This window comes from Pieris brassicae, chromosome 4 (assembly GCF_905147105.1).
Source record: "Pieris brassicae chromosome 4, ilPieBrab1.1, whole genome shotgun sequence".
NCBI lineage: Eukaryota > Metazoa > Arthropoda > Insecta > Lepidoptera > Pieridae > Pieris > Pieris brassicae.
The window spans coordinates 3,241,476-3,254,184 of record NC_059668.1 but is presented as its reverse complement, the minus strand read 5'-3'; the positions used below and the strand labels follow the sequence as shown (position 1 = coordinate 3,254,184).

Here is a 12,709-nt window from a genome sequence, read left to right as displayed (position 1 = left end):
TATTGTGTGTGTGTATTCATATGTAAAAAGTGTACGAGAACGTTAAAAAGAAAGAATAAAAGGAAAGAGTTATAACATTTTTCTTTTTTCTTTCCTTTATTTAGTTTTTTTTGTTTATCTATGTATATTGTATAAGTATTGTCTTTATAAGTGTTTTGTTTTATAATAAATAAAATAGAAGTTATTCTGCCAATTTATTATGTATGTTAGATATAAAATATCTAATTTACTAATAAGTTTGAAATCTTGTAGGTACCTTTTTCGACCTTTGTTAATGAATATTTAAAAGAATTTCACAACCCTTTTTAAAAAAGATCAACGCTATTTACACTTTTATTTCCGTCATTAATACAATGGTAATTAAGTAGATAAGTAACAAAATAAAGGAACTTCTCTTTGTTTCCTTCCAACATTATTCCGGCGATTTAATAGACAGGTTAGAGGGCCGCGGATTGCTTGAGGTGATTTAGGAAAATTACATTATAAAAAGTAAAAATACGAGGGCGCGGCGTCCCTCAAAGGCATTATTATAAAATATTCCAATCTAAATTCAGAGAGGCTGTGTTAAATTTCACAATGTAATAATATCCGAATCGGATTCGATATCTCATATTTTATATTTAGATTCATAATTCGAAATGAGCAGGTAAAGGTTTGATATATCGATAATATGCTTCGGTGGAAACTTTGAAAGGGATATTTTAAATTTATTTATAAAAACTTGCCAACGCTCGGCACACTGATACATTGGTACATAAAAAAAATATATATATTCGACAAACACTAAGGGCAAACATTCGAATTATAAAAACTAATCGAAAATCGATTTGAAATTGTAAGCATCTATGGATTTCCAGAGATAATACATCGTTCTTTAAATTTAAAAATCGAACGTTAGTTTTATTTCTAAGTGTTTAAGTTGTATCAACACAGAACTACTTTTGAGACTGGTAGCGTGTGTTATGATGTTACTAATTGTTAATGTCATAGTCATTTCATAAATGGAACGGATTTAAAAACTTAGGAAAAGAGTAGGAAAAATATAGGAAAAGAGCTAATTATCAGTTAACTTCAACTTATTAACCAACATTTGCAGTTTACTACCGACCATTTGGAAATTGGAAAGAGAACACGCGAAATCTACGAGTACCCGAACTTAACCCATAAAAACTTTCTTTGTTATCCGATACTATCGCTAAAAGTTAGTCATTTCAGACGAAAACTGCGAACGAAGGGTTAAACGACATTCGCGAGAAGTTTCTATCAGGATCTACCTACGTTAGATTAAGGTTAAATTAAACCTGGCGAGGGATTAATTTGATCAAAATCGTGGGCGTAATTAAAACTTTTTAATTTAAAATTCTGGGTTTAACTAAGGTGAGTCTTTATTTGAAAAACGAATATTAATTTCAGATTCGGGATTTTATTTGGCAAAAATAAATAATTAAAATTTAAAATATATTAGCATATAGTGGTTATATAAAATGTTACTTCCTCTACATAATGTATTTTCACCTTAGTAATATATCTATAAAACGGTTTGGGTATTTGGGTAATATAAAACTGTACTTATCTGTTTTAATAAAACAGAATAGTTAAACATTGTGAACCAAGGCATTCATATTACAAAAATTCTTTAGATAAAATAAAAAATTGCATGGTATATACATATATCTATATATCGTGAATATGCCTTGCAAGAACAAAATATCCAAGCGATTCAATTAAAACGCTCATCCGCAGAATTCCGCAACGAAACTTTCCAAGATTCCACGATCCACGCTTCGTCGACTAATGACTTCGGAATTCTTAAGATATCTCGCTCCTCGTTTCATGATACAGAATCATTTACTTTTATGAAGGTACAGTTTAATCGTAAAATATAATTCGCAATTTGTTTGCTGTATTGGCTTAATCCAATTTTATCAAATCTATATTTGGTCGTAGCGAAGTTTTATCTTAAAGTTTATTTTACAGCGACTAGCAGACGCTAATTAAAACCCCACAACTGTCTTAGTAATAGATATATTATAAAATCGTTGTAATTAAAATGTATTAATCAATAAGTATCAATAGTTTCCATTCGTAATCCTTTGCAAGAAGCTGCAGTATTGAAGACGTAACACACTTGGTTTATATTAAGAACGTAAAGTCAATAAGCAGATATTTTAAGTAGGTTACAAAAAAATCTACTGATAAGTACTGTGGTGTAAAAATAAAGGAGTAAATGCTTGCGGTAAGAGCTCCATTATCCTAAATGCGTAGCGCCCGGCACGCATAGGTATTTAACTATGAGTAATATAAAACAATATGAGAGCATCGCTTAGAGTTTGCTACATAAAGCTCGCCCCGAGAATAAATGGATTACTTATGTCCGCAGTGCTCCATCTAGCGGGGGGTTCGTGAACTGTATGAGTTATTGTTATTGCGTGGATTTCCCCGCTTCCGATGTGTTACTTACACCCCTCTTGTGAGGAAACTCATAAAATCTGAACGTCTTATTAAATTGATTACATTTACAAATGTAGAAAAAGGAAATGAGTTGTGGATGTAAAAATTCATGGGCAGATTTTTTATCTTTAAATTTAACCACAACATCTATTTATTTAGATTTCAAATGTCAATTTATATAAAATGAAAAGTTTTTTGTTGATAAAATCTTCCGTAAGCCAGTATAACTAGTATAGGCTAGGCGTTTAGAGTTGTTCTTACTTAATTATCATATATTTATAAATAGAAAAAATTGTGCCTGCCTTAGTTGCTCACAACAGATTGTAATTAGTGAACATACTTTTAATGCCTAATCTTCGTTTTATCCTTCTTCTATTTCGACTCTACTATTCTGGCCTATATGTTTATATTAACTACTGGTTTTCGTGTCACATATTTGGATCTAAAACTGTATGAGTTGACGTCGGACAAAGGAAGATCCTTATAAGAAAGTGTAGGGGATAATGTGGTCTTATTAGCGTAAGCCGTAAATTCTTTCGTTACGGACACATATTTCATTGCATGGAACTTCCACGTCGTTGCATTAACACAGTCTAACTCAATTATTACTGAAGTAGCGATTAATGATGTGTGAAATTAAACTTATAAACCGTGATTTAAGAAATTATCTTTTTAAGCATAGAAAAAGTATATTTATGGTTAAATAAATACCACGTCTAGCTTCCATAAAGCTTTTACATTATGTAATACATATATGATATATATACCAGAGATTAATAGTTTCTAAAATAGTTGTATAAGCTTTCATGTTTCATTTTTGATTAAAAATTATAATCATTAAACACACGCAAACAATTGCCAACAAAGCTAATAAAATGCTAAGTTTCATATTATGGTCCTCTTCATCCTTTACAAACTCTATACAAAACACTTTTCTGTAGTATTTTAAAATATACCACTGTAATCTGGTCACTACATTACAAAGTGCACATAAATACCATTGTAACAGTTCAAAAACATTTACTTTAAAAGCTATGTAATCATCTACACTTGCGTGGTCTATTACCAACATAAGATCGCCTGGACTATTTCGAGTTAGACACCCGAAAACTCCGACATGACTTTATTGATCTTCATCTTTAAAATAATTAACTTAAATACACATACTAGATATTCTTCTCAAGGCATAACAAAGTAATAACAAATAAACCTTCTTCCACCAACGTAAACTGTATATCCTTTTATAGATAGAGAAAGATATAGTCATATCAAATCATTAACTTTTATCCGACAGTATTTTAATAAGGTTGTCTTAAAGACCACACATGACGCTGGGCTACTCAACAATCCATTTAAATGGATAAAAGTGACTTTAAAATTATTTCTTTAAATGCTTACAGCGAAGAAGTCACTTTAAAAGGTTAACAGAACTAGATTATAATTAAATTCAATTTAATTACCAAAATCTGGCTAATCCTCTGTTTCGGATGTTAAATAAGTAGATAATAATTCAAAATTAGTTATTTATAAAATTTGGAACCAGGTGTAATATCAGGGTTTATTAATTTTAAATATTTTATCAAATAGGTACTTTATAAGAGTAAGAGTTTATCATAATCTAAGTATGAATATATATACAAAAGAATATGACAAAATACTGATAAGCTGTTGTGTGTTGTTGATGTGTTTCATAATTAAAAATGTATTTTCATACCATTTTCCACAGATCGCCATCTGGTTTTACGTCGCGTGGAAAAGTGTTTGAACCTGCGCCAACACAGCACTCGTATCCGCATTATGTTTATGTTATTGAATTTAAAAAATACATATTCACTAACTAGACACATTTTTAACACAACGCAACAGTTTAAAATCTAGGATTGTACTGACAATATGATCTTTCTTTATGCAACTTTCTCTTTGAACCGTTGAGCAAAAAAAAACTAATTTGAATTTTAATAGGAATTTGTGTCTAGGCCCAATATTTGCATATTTTTCTCTTGTGTTTGGGCTTTGTTGTTTTAATAACAAAGCAAAACATTTTAAAACTTTCCTTAAACGTTTGAGCATTGTAATCTGAATCTTGAGTAAGTACTTATTTGAACTATTAGGGTCAGAATCAATGGACTGAAGCCTTTAAACGTATTAAAAAATATACATTGAATTGATTTATTTTAAAAAAGAAATCGGAACTAATTTGGCCTTCATAAAATAAGCCCTACAATTAGAAAATAGTAGATACCGACGTATCTGTAGGTTATGGAAAGGAATATTCATCGTTTTACCTTATTGCCAGTGGCCAAAAAAAGAAACATAAAAAAAGAATGTGCACACACTTTAATACACACTTTTGTATAATCCATAAAATAGACTTTTTTATGTTTTGCATCCTCTATGACTTTTAAAATATAAATTTAAATCCGTAAAATAATTAGCGTGTATTCGCGCCATCTAGCATGATATGTTTGAACCACTAAAGTTCGGGCCTTTGAGCTTCCAACATGAACCCAAGAGTCAAATACCTGTAAATACTACAGAAGGAATTTACAATAAAAAAAATAATCTTGCAATATGAACAAAAGGTAAGTGATTTTGTAATTGTAATTTACAATTTGGGTAAATATTATCTGGTAACATATGTAGTTTTGAAATTCGATAGAGGATTTGATCTGTTAATTTAGAGTTTGTAACACCGCCATCTATACAATTTTTATTTAACTATCAAGACAGAAGTATAATTTTGTTGTTTGGGAGTTAGATAAATTAATTTGAATAAAATATCAAATATAAACACAATAATACCAAGAAACACTGTATGATATTGTTTTATATAATCTACACATAATATTGGTATAGTATTGTAAATAAATTATAATAAATAACATTATAATATATCTATCTGTATACTCTATACTAATACTATATTAGTTATATTAATTTTAGAGTTAAAAAGTCCTATGCGGTAAAAAAATATCACCTATTTTTTTATTTCTTACGTTATAAAATTCCTAAGATGTGATACTTTCTTAAACATTCAAGAGAGAATGACAAAACTCGCCTATAGTCTATACTGGCCAAATTAAACGCACACGCGCGTAAACTAAACTTAGCTTTTTGATGTGTGTATCCATACACATCTTGTTCTCGACGCCATATTTGTTTATCCCTTGTCTCTTTCACTCTTTGGTACGAGGTTACGGATCGAGAGAAATAGATAGTATTGTTTCGTCTCTTTTGGTATTGGACAGGGATTATTTCTTTTTTTGTAGAAGCTTTTGAAGAGATGTGGGATAAAATATTCATACAGATAACACATGGCGTTTGAAACTAAAATGTATCAAAGCTTAGGTACGTTAGAGATACGTTGTTATATTACTAAAAGTCTGGATACGATTTCAAAATATAACAGCAGTATAGTAGAGCATTTGGTCTGGTTCTACAGTGATTAAAAATATTGTTTAAGAATATATATATTTACCCAATAGAACACGTTCTAGCGTAGTTTTGCTTTTCCGTTTAAACCATTTTGGCATCACCTGTAAAAGAAAATGTTATTTAATATATATACAGACACCTTATTATTATGAAATACATTTGCCATTAAGCGAAAAACGTGAAATCAGTGTTCAAGAAAAAATTATGAAAGTTTGAATGGAGTTTCAGAGAGATTTACAAAAGTTACATAACCCCTTGTAGGTATGTGTTATGTCTTGAGGAACGATAATATTGTATCCTTGAAATCTTAAGGACCCTTGCTTGCCCTCAGATCGTGTTCTTGAAATTATCGTGAGGAAAACGGTATGCCTTAAAAGTAAAAAGTCGATGGCTAATATGAAAAAATATCAAGAAACAGATACAGACCAAAGCAGGACCAAGGTAATGGTTTTTTATGACATTTTAATGATATTTTAGTTTGCCGAGTCGATTTTAAAATTTACTATTAATATCACTTTATAAGTAACATTCCATGTACGTAATCACAAGTACATAACGAGCAGATAGTTACTGGATACCACACATAAATTAAATGAAGCGTACTAACTCGGATTATTTACAACCACATTGCAAGATAATCTTTACTAAGTGCACATTTTACAGTCTGCAAGACCTCAGACAGTACTCCGCTTTATGGTATCTTAAGCAAATATTAATGTCGACGAATATATTATGCATTAAATTATTTAAACTCATAGAGATTTAAATACTCAGAATTTAAATAAAACGTATGTGAATGGAACAAGTGGCATCAGCGACTCTCTTCTCGAAGGTAAGTTCGATCCCCGGCTGTGTAATAATGGACTTTCTTTCTATATGCGCATTTAACGTTCGCTCGAACGGTGAAGGTAACCGTGAGGAAACAGGCTTGTCTTGGAAAATCGACGTGCATGTGTCACAGAATAGGACAGGACATCATGAAACAGAAATCTGAGGCCCAGACCAGAAAAGGCTGTAGCGCTACTAATTTATTTTTTATTGTATTTTATGTGAAGGAATGCTTGATATGGCAATTCAGATATACTATTTATACATATATCATCTTATTATAATTGTTACTTAATAACGAAGTTCAAAAATTTAATGTGACAATCACTAATAGGCAAACAACAAATACGAAGCAGTAATAGAAATACATTAAGGTTATAAAAATTAAAGAAAAATTGATTTCAATGTATGTAGGTAGTAACTGTGTATACCGCCAGTTGTCCTCTTTTTCATTAAATTATGTTCAATTTTTTATATTGTAACGAAGTGTTAATAAATAATAAATAAATAAATATAGACTGTAGCAGACTTAAACATATAAACGTACATAAAGCATTATTAAATATGAAATAATTGTTGCGTGGTACCCAATCTTTTTGTGAAAAAAAAATTATATAAAAAATTGTCGTCGTCGTTGTAAATTAGTACATAATAATTAAGTGTTTTATTAGTTCATATTTATATACATATGGTAACTGACCTACAACTAGATAATAAAATGTAATTTACAGCATTCTCTAAGGTCAAGTCCGTGTAGTATTTCATAGGGCTAACACATATTTTTGGCATTATTAAAAGTTTATTAACTAAACATACATTTAGGTCAATAGTTTGTTCTGTAGCGCAACTGTGAACCGATTTTAAAGTCCATAAGCTAGCCATTTTATGTGTTGTCCTTGTCACTCTCGTGTTACATTGTAAACAAATAAATGAGACAACACATAAAGATATTTAGATTTTAGCTCAATTATTGTTAAACATTTTTCAATAACTTTACAACTTAGACTTTTTTATGTAAATGGGCAAACCGGCAGGAGGCTCACCTGATGTAATGTGATACTGCTGCCTATGGGCATTCTCATTGGCAAACGGCTCACGAGTGTGTTGCCGACCTTTTAAGAATTGGTACTCTAAGTAAGAGTCCGTCAGGGTCTATTTGTTTCTCAAATAATTCAGTGGTAGTGGGTAGGTAGTTTCAAGTAATGGTGGTGCGCCGCAGAAACTGCTTATGAAATTGCTCAGTTGTGTTTTGTGTGGACGTCGAGGTGATACAGGTGCAGTTTTGTATTCGGCCTCAAACAAGCTCAGCTGCAAGTATTAATCTGAACAACTCTTCTGAACACTCTTACTTTCTTCTATAGTTAGTTTTTCGATCTGATAACCCTAGATGTCAATAGGTACTTGTGATTGATACGCAATAAACGAAATTTATTACTGTACCGCTATAAACGCGATACTGAATGCCTAATCATCTATTAATCGCAATTTAACGCATCGACACTGTCAAATAATACTATGAAGTGAGCGATAAAAATTTATTGCCGAATGAGACGATACCCGTTCCTATATTCATTTATTTACGATAAATTCGTTGAGATTTTAAATTTCGAACGTTTACTCCTTTTGCGGAAATAATTCGTACGTGTTTTAAATCTATGAACAGCTACGAAAGGTTTTGATCATTTTATTTACTGCATTTAATAATTTGAGGCCTGAAGCCTGATAAATGTACTTCAAACTATTAGCTTTTATATAAAGCGTAACTGGTATTAGGGTACTAGGATTACTTCACAGATGAAGAAAAACATTCTCAATTACGGTCGATCAAGTTCTATAATAAATCGATAAAATTTTATAAATTGAATAAAAAAAACTTGTAAATTCAATTAAAGTACGGAAGAAGCAATATTTCTTGTAAAGGTAACACAAAAGTGACATATAGAACCATTATAGCAGCGATTGTTTCATTGTTTATCGAATAAAATTTATAGTGCTTGCAGGTTTATGGGAGTACTACCCGGTCAATGACCTTTAAATCACCTGATTATGCCTTTTTAATGACTTTGCGGCGTATTTGTTAATATTTCATTGTTTGACCGATAACAATTTTAATATTTGTATTCGTGAAAAGTAAAGCGTAAAATGTTATTGGTGTTGTTACATAGCCTATTAGTTATACTGGCACTTTAAATTTATATTTATTCATATGAAATTAAATTTAGTATTTTCTAATATTTTCGTAATTTAAAAATGGAACGAATGATCGTTACCATCAAGCGCAATCAAACGTCACAGTAGAATTGTATTTAAAAAAATATGAAACTGTTCTGAATAACTAGACCTCAACCTAACCTAACCTAACAAAGTGAAGATAAGAATCTAAAACATAAACTATAGCGTGTATCGTTTATTTGTAATTGGTTAAACGAAAAGGTGTCTCTGATTTAATAACAATTGATAAACACACACAAACGAAAAGCACTATCGTTTGTCTTTTGTTTTACATTCTAGTCTAGCCAAGAGTAGCTTGATTTTGAAACTGCTTATACAGTAATAGTATATATTATATATTGCCGTCCAAAACCGTCAGTTACCTAAATTGCTATATTCTCCTCCATGCCAGTGCACGAATGAGGAAATGTAACCTCAATACAAGAATAGCGTAAGATACAATCTGTTCATTCAAAGGTCCACGCCTAGCCTAAACACCGGTTGTTTAGTGATGTTGTAAATCAAATCATCAATTATCGACAAGCGTTTACTCTCGTGACGCCGCCATGTAAACAATACGAACATTAAAACTGCGTCTGCATTTTACGACTATTCAATTTGAGGGAGAATCGATTTTATTCGCTCGCTTTTTAATCGATTCATGGATAAAACCGACGTCAGCTACATGGTTTACCGAAGAAAGTGACACCGAAGAGATTCTTATAAAATCAGTGGCGCTACAACTCTAACAGGGCCTCAGATTCATGATCATTGGTCAATCTAATAGGTAAGTAGATGAGCAGCGTCTTCTGGCTGATACACACTGTCGACTTTTTACGTCTAATGCGAGCCGGTTTCCTCACGATGTTTTCTTTCGCCGTTCGAGCAAATGTTAAATGCGCGTATAGAAAGAAAGTCCATCGGTGCACAACCGTGAAGCTCTACGACCTCAGGAATGAGAGTCACAGACCGAAGTTACTTGGCCAGCACTGCTTTGAAGAGATTCTTATGCGATGGAATATCGCGTGTAAATAATTAATAATTTGAAGTACCGAAAAGGTTAGTCGACATCACAGCTAACCGAAAAGCTGCCAGCTACCTCGGCTATTCAAAAGGGATCCTTTTAATCATATATTTTAGCTATTGCTATATTATATTTTTTAAGGTTTTTAGTTTTAGGTTCACTTAACATGTATTTATGATGAGAATAGTTTTTGTTTTTGATCTATGAAATAATTTAGTATATAGAATAGGTTGTAACTATGGTTAAATATACAAATTTAGAATTCACTTAGGTATTTAATGAAGGTTTAGGTAATAAAAGGTCACTTTACGTATTCCTATTATATTATTTATCAAGCGAATATTTTTTCTTCGATTTTAAATTACATGAACAAGAAACTCTTAAATGACAGAAACATCAAAACGTACTTAAGTAAAAAGTAATTATTATTATTAAAAATTGATAAATAGAAAAATGAAATCCATTTTGAAGGTTTGTTCCCTATGGCAGCAACATTTACTGATAAAAAATATTTCATAGCTTTTTAAATACATGCTATAATTTATGTTTGATTTTGATCAAATTACTAAATATAACGTGGGACAAAAATGGTTCATAGCTTTAGCTTGCAGTCCATAAATATTTCTACTAAATATGCAAACAAATATCACTTACGATCCACTCAATACCATATATCGTTAAAGCAATCACTTCCAATTATTTCAATCACAGTGCCACACCAGTACTCTATCGTTTAAAGTCGTCATCTAAACTGAGGCCATGTTAGTCCACCAATTGTTACATATTTATGCCGCTAACAAAACAGTAACAAATTGATATGTTTATCTACATAGGACAATAAATTCAATCCCCGGCCCACCCTTTAGTGAGGGGATCCACCCTTCTGATTAAAAAAATTGCAAAATATTACATAAATAATAAAAAGCTGTCCCTTGGATCCTTTGTATAATATAATTTTGGCCAACTCATAGTCCCGAAGAAATGGTCTGTAACTCATAGTAAATTTAAGCGCCATACATTATTCATGATTTACGCATGGCTGAGATTGTTCAATTTTTTAACGTTTTATACTTATAGTTGATTCAGGAAATTGTTAGCAGAAACATGTGGTATGTAAAGAGAAAAAAAAGCTATTAAAGTTTTTCAGTTTCATTTCATTGTTTCAGCGTAGGATACGCTGAAACAATACTACTACTACAAGGTAACGTAATTTACTAGTTAGTCACTATACTCGTTATAATTGCTGATAGGCTTTCTTTATGGAAAAACCTCAACCTCAAAATTCCATACTGAAACATATGACCCGCAGTAATATGATTCCCATAATTTTATAAAATACCAATAAAATTCTGGCCCTTACCCCTATCTACGTTTTAATTCTGGTTTGATAGGTTTATGGGGAAAGTTATAATTCAATTCATGATGAATAAAAGTGATGGACATGGGAAGAAGAGTTTCAAAATGATTTTGATTGATTCTGAAGTCATTATTAAAGTATTCTCTCAGAAAAAAACACATGAATAAGCTTCTCATAATAATATGGACGCCTTACTAGGTACATATGAATTATTGGCATATTTAATATATATATTTTTGTATTCTGAAATAAATAATTTAAAATTGACTTAAGGTTTATTGTATATTAGAATTCACAGCCATAAGATTATCGTGTTATTTCGATCCTTGTTAATTGAAGTTCTCATAACTAAACTCGCTCGCATTCAACGCGTCTAAATTTAAATTAGTTTTTTCCCCGGTTAAATGGAGTACTAATTCTGTATGTTTACGACTCTGCCCGACCAGACCAACCCGGTCCAGATACCGCTCCCACGCCATGAGTTGTCCCCTATCTCGTGGGCGGTGAACATCGAACTAGTTTTAATCATGGATTACAAGTCGATAATGTTAAGCAATATGAGATTATATATAGGTACATTGTACACAAATTGATACACAAGGTGTGTTGAATATGCTCGATATTTATTCTAGTTCAGACGAAGACCACGACATATTTTTATAAGTGTTGAATTAAACAGAAAATAGGGTAAATTTTATAAAACTCTACTACTTCAGAACCTTTCATTGATACGCTCTTTGCGATAAATAATATCTGTTAATCGATCGCGATTGCTATCGCGAGTGTTTAAAGAGCATATTTTACGTACGTTATTACTGCCAAAAACTCGATAGTTATAAGAGTATTCATAATTCTTATATTTTCATCGTATTACCAAATAATGAAAGATATCAAGATATTTCGATGCAAATTTCTAAACTGCCTGAAACATTTGCTATAGTAGAAACATATAAATAATTAAATATAGCCCTTATTGACAATCATGTAAGTTACGTTTTGTCTTATTTCTACTTAGTTTTTAGCTAAATTTAGTTAAATTAAATGTAAATATTATCTTATTTTTTCCTATAAGACAACAGTTTCATAATCGTCTTGCTTTTCAGTAGGCCTCCTCAAGTGTTCTCCACAAAGATCTACCTCTTGCTTTCATCAACCAATGTAGATATATATACCTAATAGGTTACAAATGTGGTGCTTTCCTCGTGTAACGAATAATCGCAATATCGCAAGGGAATGCTGCCAGCAATTAATGTACTTACACTGCGACGAGGACCAAACTTTTTAAATTTGTTTTAGATTTCTTTTTCTACATTTTTTATTATTATTACGCTTACCATGTAAGTTAAGAATATTGTAAATACTGTATATTTGTATGTTAGATATTGTTAAAAACTATTTAATTA

The 12,709-nt window shown here is 31.1% G+C and overlaps 1 protein-coding gene across 4 annotated transcripts in view; it reads right to left on the bottom strand.

The window, feature by feature from the left end:
• Positions 1-12,709, bottom strand: part of LOC123708457 (homeobox protein abdominal-B-like) — a 73,924-nt gene that overhangs the window by 23,503 nt on the left and 37,712 nt on the right. For all 4 annotated transcript variants that reach the window (XM_045659169.1, XM_045659170.1, XM_045659168.1 and 1 more), the window contains exon 2: positions 5,930-5,987. The gene's annotated coding sequence lies outside the window, so the exon portion shown is untranslated. The remainder of the gene's footprint in view (positions 1-5,929; positions 5,988-12,709) is intronic.